Genomic DNA, 8028 nt, shown 5'->3' on the forward strand with positions numbered 1-8028 from the left:
ATGATGGCAGCAGGAACTACTGAGAGCTCATGTCTCTCTTTTTTGTTTCATCCTTTTATTGAAAATATATTCTTGCTGGGCAGTGGTGGCACACATCTTTAGTCCCAGCACTCTGGAGGCAGAGGCAGGAGGATCTCTGAGTTTGAGGCCAGCCTGGTCTACAAGAGCTAGTTCCAGGACAGCCAGGGCTACACAGAGAAATCCTGTCTCGAAAGTTCATTGCTTTTTCGTACCTCCTGATTAATTTCCTCGTCCTCTACTCCCAGTTTCTTTTCACCCCTCCCCCCCATCCAAATCCACTCCCTTTCTGTCTCTCACAGAAAAGAGCAGGCATCTAAGAGAAAACAACCAAACACGATCAAATAAAGTATAATAGGATAAAACAAAAACTATCACATTGAAGTTGGGTAAGACAAACTTATAGAAGGAAAAGAGCCCAAGACAAGGCACAGGAATCAGAGACTACTCATTTGCCCATAAATACATATGTGGAAGCCATAATATATTCGCAGAGGACCTGGTGCAGACCTGGGGAGGCCCTGTGAATGCTGCTTCAGTCTCTGGGCTCGTATGAGCTTGCTCCGTTGATTCAGAGGGCCTTGTTCTGGTGTCCTCCATCCCTTCTGGTCCCCATACCCCTTCCACCTACTCTTTCTCAGGGTTCCCTGAGCTATGAGGGGAAGAATTTAATGGAAACAAATTATATATCATGGCATAAGTGTATCGTTAGGAGCCATTACATCATTACATTTTTTAAAAAAGACCAGTAGTGTTTGAAGGGCTCTAGTAGGCCGGGGCATAGAGAACATGGCTCTGGTAGGCCTTGCCTTTCTCCCATGCCCTCTGCCTTGTTAAACTGTTAGATCATGTACCTAAAACAGCCACCAAAGTGTATTGCCTTATTTGACCACTTCCTCCTCCTAAGACTGACCTCCAGTTATCAAAGTATTAAAGTCCAGCAATCAAAAGTCCCTTTTGGCTCAACAAATTAACATGCCCAATCAAAACAAACCAACTCATCTTAACACAGGGTTTCCCTCTTTATCTTTATGAACTGCCATTTGCCTTCGGGCCACATCTGTCCCCTCTCTGTCCAGAGTGGTCCTTTGTCCCTCTAGGGCAAACATCCCCCCCCCCTGTCACTTATTCCTTTTCCACCCTCATCCTGCATCCTGTATCCTCTGTCTTTGTCTCCTATTCCCTGCCCGTTGTCCTCCAGGCAAATAAATCTCCTTGGTGTTGAGAACTTGATCTTGGTGTGTCTTGTACCGACACCAGTCCATTCAGAGCAGTTTACGTTAGGTTCCTGGGCTGTCTAGTCTGGTTCTTGGTCACCCCAGCAGTATTGGGTATGGGTTGCATCTTGTGGCATGGACTTAAGTCAAATCAGATATTGATGGTTACTCCCTCAAGATTTCTGTCACAATGGCCTTAGCATATCTTGCAGGCAGGACATCATTGACGATAAATGGTTTGTGGCTGGTTTAGTGTTCCGTTTCTCTTGATAACATACAGAACACCTTCCTGTTGCAAGGAGCCTCTTGTTGGTTCCCGGCCACCCGGCTAGCTTAGACCCAAAATAATCCACAGAGAAACCATATTATTTAAATCACTGCTTGGCCCATTAGCTTTAGCTTCTTAATGGCTAACTCTTACATCTAATTTAACCCATCTGCATTAGTCTGTATATTGCAGCCACATGGCAGTGGCTTACCAGCAAAGTTTCAGCATGTCTGACTCTGGGTGTGGCTCCATGGTGTCTCCCTGACTCTGCCTTCCTTCTCCCAGCTTCAGTCCAGTTTCCCCCACCCTACCCCCACCACCTACCTAAGTTCTGCCCTACTAACAGGCCAACACACTTTCTTTATTCATTAACCAATAAAATCAACACATAGAAGGACCTCCCACACCACCTTCCTGTACCAAAGACACTAGGACAGAGGGTGAAGGCCCTGTAGGCTCCAATCTGACTTCCCCACAATGCCCACATACTTCCTTTGTTCATTTATTTCTGCATTTATGATATCTTTAAATAGATGGATTTTCATGACTCAGGCCATAAAATTTTTAATTTATATTTACTTACTTACGTACTTGCTTTACTGAGACAGTTTTTCTCTGTTTAAGCCTGGCTGTCCTGGAACTCACTCTATAGGCCAGATTGGCCTCCCAGAGATCCACTTGCCTCCACCTCCCGAGTGCTGGGACTAAAGGCCTGTGCCACGGTGCTCAGTTTTCGATTTCCATTTTTGTGTCATTAAAACTTTTATACAGCACTGGGCAGTGGTGGCGCATGCCTTTAATCCCAGCACTTGGGAGGCTGAGGCAGGTGGATCTCTGAGTTTGAGGCCAGTCTGTTCTACAGAGGGAATTCCAGGACAGCCAAGGCTACCCAGAGAAACCCTGTTCAAAACTTTAAATTAAAATGTTATACAGAAAAAAATTATATTTAATAACACAATTTCAGCCACACAGGCACCATACTGAGTCATCCAGCAAAAACACTGACAAGCTGTTTGAGCTTTCTCAGACATGATTTAGCAGTTAAGATTTTGACATAAGAGCCTGTTAGATGACTCAGCAAATAAAGGAGTTTGCTGCCAAGCTTTATGACCTGGGTTTGAGCCCCAGTACCACACATGATGGAAGGAAAGAACCCATTCCTGAACAACCCATTCCTTACCCACCCACCCATCCCACACACACACAAATAAATGTAACTTATAAATTTTTTTAGCATCTTGATATGGGAGAGGGAAGACTTGATGTTCCTATGACTCAAAGATAACTATCACGACATTCCTTTTCATGTGCCGATTTTCATGTATGAACATCTGCCTAGGTATGTAGACGTCAATTATGGCATGAAAGCTAAGAGTGATTATTTATTTGGAAGGGGAAGGAACTAGACGAAAGTAAGATGTGTGGTGATATTTTGTTTGTGCTTTAGCAAATAAAGCTTGCCTGAAGATCAGAGTGCAGAGCTAGCCATAGAGGCCAGGCAGTGGTGGCACACACCTTTAATTCCAGCACTCGGGGAGACAGAGGCAGAGTTCAAGGCCACTCTGGACTACGCGGGATTGAATTTGTCCAAAAGAGAAACAGTGCCGAGACAAGCAATGGTGACTCACTAGGGAGGTGGAGACAGGAGTGATATGGCTGGGCAGAGAAAGGAATATAAGGCAGGAGGAGACAGGAGCTCAGGGCATTCAGTCTGAGGATTCGTGGAGACAGGGCCTTGGCCACTTTGGTCTGAGAATTCGGTAGAGGTAAAAGGTCTCTCTAAACCTTTGAGCGTTTACCCTGATATCTGTCTCTGGGTTTTTCTTTTTCTTTTTTTGTTTTTGTTTTTTGAGACGGGGTTTCTTTGTGGCTTTGGAGCCTGTCCTGGAACTAGCTCTTGTAGACCAGGCTGGTCTCGAACTCACAGAGATCCGCCTGCCTCTGCCTCCCGAGTGCTGGGATTAAAGGCGTGCACCACCATCGCCCAGCTTGGGTTTTTCTTATTAAGACTAATTAGAATTCGCGCTACAAGAGTCAGCATGGTCAAAGTGTGATATATTTCCTGAAATCCTTCACTGCACAACAAATATATACTAAAGAGATACCTTTTTTAATTTGTATATACATTTGTGTTCTGCCTGCACATATGTATGTGTGGAAGTGTTGGATTCCCTCTGGAGTTACAGACAATTGTGAGCTGCCATATAGGTGCTGGGAATTGAACCTGGGTCCTCTGAAAGAGCAGTCAGTGCTCTTTAACTACTGAGCCATCTCTCCAGTCCCCTAACAAGATACTTTTTTAAAACCACTTACATGTCAATACCTAAATACAGTTAGTTTTGACATTTAGCTTTATATTGGTAACCTAGTCAGTGAGGCTAGCTATTGGACAGACAATGGCACTGGGCATTGGTGGCACACACCTGTAATCCCAGCACTCTGGAGGTAGAGGCAGGCGGATCTCTTGAGTTAAAGGCTAGCCTGGTGTACAGAGTGAGTTCCAGGACAGTCCGAAACTTTCTCTCAAAACCAAAAAGGTGTGGGGGTGATGTCTATGCTTAAACAGTATAACCAAGAAAAGAAGGCTTTCCCATCATAACCCCACTGGGCTTTTCTTCTTCTGAGAAGTCTAGTGTAGCAGCAAGTATACCTTTGCTAGAACCAAAAGAAAACAGAAATATTTTATCCAAATAAGAATTGGTTTGGTTCACTAAAATCTGGAGTGCTGAGTTAAGAGTATCAGATGGTTTAGACAGTGTTAGGGTTCTCAGCTCTGTCTTCCACATGTTGACCTAACCCTCAACTAATTTCCCCAACATTGGCTACCTGGGGTACCACTTGGAGGGTGGGGAACCATTCATCAGGGTCAGGTTAAGTTGCTGACTTCACTCTGATTGCCATACCCTGGGTCATGACCCCATACCTGGATATATGCAACTGGTTACCCCCAAACCTGGGAGGGGCCAGTAACCAAAACCACATGAGAAAGTCAATGTCCCCTTAATTAGCCATATTTTTGAAGCCTAAGACTTGCAGTTTTTATCTGTAGGATGAACTGGGTTTTGTTTGTTTGGTATTTGTTTTTGTTTTGTTGTTGTTTTCTCGAGACAAGATTTCTCTGTGTAGCCCAGGCTGGTCTGGAACTCTGTAGACCAGGCTGGCCTCTAACTCGAAATCCACCTGCCTCTGCCTGCCAAGTGCGGAGATTAAAGGCGTGCCCCCCACAGCCCTGCTTGTCTTTGTCTTGGTCTGGAACTCTGTAGACCAGGCTGGCCTCTAACTCGAAATCCACCTGCCTCTGCCTGCCAAGTGCGGAGATTAAAGGCGTGCCCCCCACAGCCCTGCTTGTCTTTGTCTTGGTCTGGAACTCTGTAGACCAGGCTGGCCTCTAACTCGAAATCCACCTGCCTCTGCCTGCCAAGTGCGGAGATTAAAGGCGAGCGCCCCACAGCCCTGCTTGTCTTTGTCTTTCTGAGGTAGGTTCTTGCTATGTTGCCCAGGCTAGTCTCAGACTTACTCTTGCCCTAGTCACGCAAGCGCTGGCGTGACCAACATGTGCCTTCATGCCCATATGTGTGAGGTTTTATTTTTTTTCTTCTCTGTAAGCTTCAGTGTGTTTTCACGATCACATTTCTTATGTGAGTGTTCCAATTTATAACAGCTTTTAGAAATCCAGGCTCAATTTGCAAGCATTGTTCATAAGCTAAGCCAGGAGATGGGAGTTGTGCTGTTTCCTGAAAAGTATTGTCTTACAGCCGTGAACTATTCAGGAGCTGAACAAGCCACTTTTCCTAAGTGGAGTCTGGTTCTTGTACCATGTCACAGTTTTCAGAGACGATTTCTCTAACTCTTTAGTGATAATATACAGGAAACGTCAATCTTCACACAAAAAATGTAATCCTGATGTCCAAGTCATAAAGCGAGCCAGAGCAGAACAGGAGCAGGGGCTGGGGAGAGAAGTCAGCGGAGAGGGAATAGGGACCTGAGCCAGTTAGGAGCCCGGTGAGATCTTGGATCAGGCTGTTCAGTTTCCAGCTTGTTTTCAAGGCTGAAGGTCCAACCTTCCAGACAAGAACATGAACATCCACGCGCACACACAGTGGCTTGTGTGCATACGTGTGTATCTAAGAGTTTAGGCACCTAGAATCTTTTTCATGTGACACTAGATTTGGATAGTGGCATTTTCTTCGGAACACAAGCTGGTGAAATGAGCAGAACCAACAGGGACAGGCGAGCCAGTAAGCAAGAGCTGTATGTGCTCCATTGTTTCAGAATTTAAAAAAGAAGCCCTGGTTGTCCCTTGCTGCTTCTGAGAGATCCGGTCTGGACACTGTTGGCGCAGGTTACTGTGACTAACTGGTACTCAGGATTTCGAGAAAAATCACTGCATGGTACAATAACAAACTGCCCAGTGGAACGGTCGCTTAAAAATAAACAAAGTATGTAAGTTACTACGTGAATCAGAGAAACTGTTTAGAAGTTGAAACGTTGTGATTTCCTGAGGTTCAAGCTTTCCAGAACAGTCCTGTGAAGTGATGAGGTACAGACACAAAAGTCAGGACTTGGGAGAAGAGTTCATTTGTATTCCTAGGTCTGCACTGTGTCCACGTGTAGCCAAGTAAACCCAACTGAGCACGGGCTGAGGAGTTTGGGTTTGCAAGGTCTCTTCTGGCATGTTTTCATTATAACCTAAGACACGCGTTGGTAAGAAATATGGCTGTCCATTTTGATTTTGAAGACAGGAAAATACACTGCACAGAATGACGGCTCTTGCTTTTGCTTACCCTTAGGCTATAGGTAACAGATACTCATCCAAGTTATGATGAAGTAACTGTCATCCATTGTTTAATTGGTGTGCCTATGTCATTATATTTACAAAGTAATAGTCAGGAGATTGGAAATACACTTAGGTGTTCTCTCACGTGAACCTGTTCCAGTGTATGTCTAACAGCAAATAGATGTACCGTTTTCTGACCCATACTACTAGTGTAAGGACTTCAGGTAACTCCTGAGCAAATCACTTGGGATGTTCATAAAGGTTACTAACCTTTATCCAAGTATTAATGGCAGACATGCCATTCACCTTTGTAAACACAGAATTACAGTCTTATTTTAGAAGACAAATCTGAAATTCAGGCCAGCTTTTACCAGACTGGCGTGTTTAATCTTTGGATCTCAGAAATCAGATTATTAAAAAATAAAATAAAACCCGGAACCCTGTCATTCAGGTCAAATTTGGGAAGAAACGGTTAAAAGCACAGCCTGATAACGAACACCAGTGATTAATTGCTTTTTCAACATGTGGATTATCCTGGCGCCAAAAACCGCGGAAAAATTGTCTAACAAATTGGACAGTCCCTGATGTCAGTGCTCATATTTTCTTTGGATTTCACTAAGCAATTATGCTATACTTTCTAATGACTGAGTAAAATGGTATTGTGCCTTGGGGCACATTTTGATGAACTGCAGTTGTACATTCAAAACCTAAGAGGCAAGTGCATAAAGAAGCATATTGTCCAGAGTAGGCGCGCATTTGACCTTGATGTTGGATTTCAGAGGGCTGCAAATGTCTGTCCTGAAACTCTGAATGCATTTGCCATTGGTAGTGCATCTGTTTATTGAGTAGTTGACAGAAAATTATCTCCAAGTAAATGTTTGATTTCTGACTCATTTTGCCCTTGCAACTTGCTTCTTTCTAACTCCTGCTCAGACTCAGGTTCTTGTGTTAAATGTGTCCTTTAAACAGATAGACGCTATCTTTACTTTTTTATTTCACCCTTATGAAATTCATCTACCATGACTTTTTAGCACAATTGAGGTAATTGGGTTTCTGGACTTAGAACAACATAAAATTGACTAGAAAATAAATTGCTTTATGAGTTTCTGTATGAGGACAAACTAGCTAATATAACTACAACCATCCAAAATGTTCTGCAGCTTCAGGGAAGTTAACTTGATATGCAAAAGATGTTGGAACTACAGCGAACACTACTTGTTTAAAAATATTTACTTTTATCTTATGTGTATGAGTGTTTATCAGCATCTGTGTATTGTGTCATGTGTGTGTGTGTGTGTGTCAGGTGCCTACAGAGGCCAGAAGATGGCATTGGATCCCATGAGCCCAGAGTTACGGTTTTGCTTCACCATGTAAGTGCAGGGAACAGAACCCATGCTCCCTGCAAGAGCAGCAAGTATGTCTGATTTCTGAGCCATCGCTTCAGCCCCACTAAGCACCACTTTTTAAGGGAGCTATTTTCAAGGTAAGGCAAGTACAGTAGTGTATGCCTACCACCCCAACACTTAGGAGACAGAGGCAGGAGGATTAGAGTTTAGAACTAGCATAACTACAAAGGGAATAAGACACACTCCCAAACGGGGATACAACAACAACGAAACGGGCATGGGATATGGCCCAGTTGGTACGGTGCACACAGAGCTACGGGCTGCATACCAACACCATACAATCTGATGTGGCCAGGCACACCTGTAATCCCAACCAAAGGATAAAAGTTCAAGGTCATCCTT

The sequence above is a fragment of the Microtus ochrogaster genome, linkage group LG5 (genome assembly GCF_000317375.1).
Source record: "Microtus ochrogaster isolate Prairie Vole_2 linkage group LG5, MicOch1.0, whole genome shotgun sequence".
Lineage (NCBI taxonomy): Eukaryota > Metazoa > Chordata > Mammalia > Rodentia > Cricetidae > Microtus > Microtus ochrogaster.